General features: G+C 34.7%; 1 protein-coding gene across 1 annotated transcript in view; it reads left to right on the top strand.

The window, feature by feature from the left end:
- Nucleotides 1-1,282, top strand: part of LOC120028035 (zinc finger homeobox protein 4-like) — a 47,286-nt gene extending 46,004 nt beyond the window's left edge. Inside the window, exon 7 of the mRNA XM_038973173.1 lies at nt 1-1,282. This exon is cut by the window's left edge and continues 3,204 nt beyond it. The gene's annotated coding sequence lies outside the window, so the exon portion shown is untranslated.
- The last annotated feature ends 282 nt before the right edge of the window (nt 1,283-1,564 follow it).

The raw sequence follows: 1,564 nt of genomic DNA on the forward strand, positions 1-1,564 counted from the left end.
TGTGAAAGCTGTCAAAGGGTGTTACATTTTTACGAATCACTTTCTAGTTTGGTAAGATAAGCCAATGTGATTCATTCCAAAGTAACAAGAGGCTATTTGTATGAAAGGAAAAGGCTTGTGAACAAAGAGAGCTAAGCTGTTGTACATATTCGTAGTTGGCTGTGCATGGTACAAATTTATTAATATGAAGAAATGCAAAACTGTATTGCTTTTGGTATTTCCTATTCTGAGATGAACAAGTAGCATGTAATGCAACTGTTTGACAGGTTAAAATCAAATCATGCTTAGTTATTGTTTCAAACGATGAAATCCAGTAACATTTCCTCTTGCGTTTTATTATAGTACAGGTGTTTCTGTTTTTCCGTTCAAAGTTTAAATGCAAAATGTCTCCGTTTTTTTATTCTCTTTTTTGTGTGAAACTTTTTAAATGTTCTGATTTGGATTTTTAGTATTTTAACATTTACTTTGATCCTGAAGACTCTTTTACGATTGTGTTTCATAAGAGACGTCCTGGCCTCCGTATAGGTGCAATCCTGCCATTGTACAAACACCAACGACTGTCCTGATCCCAAAGGCTTTCACAACCTGGCTTCTTGCCTTTCCCCTCAATGTGGCTAAAGCATTGCCAGACTGAACTGTCAGCTAGCATCACGTGCTAAGATGTTAGCAGCAAACACAATGCTTCCCACACTAAAGGACTGGTAAAAGCTAACAAACCAACAACCAAAAGGATGGTCCGATAACATAACGAACTGTACATAAATGTTGCAACTGCACAGCAGCCAAAAAGAAAGAAAGAATAAAAAAAAACTGTTTAAAACGGATGGATTGTGTCACGCTAAAGAGAGGACAGCCTTCAAAAGGTTGATATTGGGATTGTTTTCTTCTGGATGTCAAAAGGGATTTTCACGGCGCAATCATATCCTACACAATATGTATTCTAAGTCCTGGTTACATAGGAAATGCATCCTGAGGGTTTACTAAGAAGAAGCCCCTATGGCTAAAACTTTAAATAAACTAAACCAAAAATGTTATTGATGTTTTATATATAGAGAGTAGTCTCATTAGTTTTTGTTACTGTAATGTTTGAGGTCTCAACTGTACCGTTACACCGGTAATAACATGGTTTTGAAACTTTTATTTTTTATTTTTGTCACAGACCTGTTGTCATAGTTGAAATGACGTTTATTGTAGATGGTATTTGAACAACTTCTGGAAATAGTTCATCAAGTATGTTTGTTGCTCATTGTTGTGATACATTAAAAACTGTATCTGCAAACCAGTTTTGTGTCTGTCATCAAAAGTATTTTTATTTGTTTCGTATCATTGTTTTGAATCAGTTTTACTCACACCATATAAACATGATCACAAAGCCATTGTATCATAAATGGCGTACATCATACAGCTATTTCATGTGTATTGATTTGGAATACAGTTACCTTTCTAGTTTTACAGAAGAATTGAATGGGGTGTGTTTATTTCTACATATTAGCAGATAATTCATTTCACTATGGATGTGTTGACAGTATTGTCAACATCTTATAAGATAGCAACTTTGCTTACA

This window comes from Salvelinus namaycush, chromosome 33 (genome assembly GCF_016432855.1).
Source record: "Salvelinus namaycush isolate Seneca chromosome 33, SaNama_1.0, whole genome shotgun sequence".
NCBI classification, from domain to species: domain Eukaryota; kingdom Metazoa; phylum Chordata; class Actinopteri; order Salmoniformes; family Salmonidae; genus Salvelinus; species Salvelinus namaycush.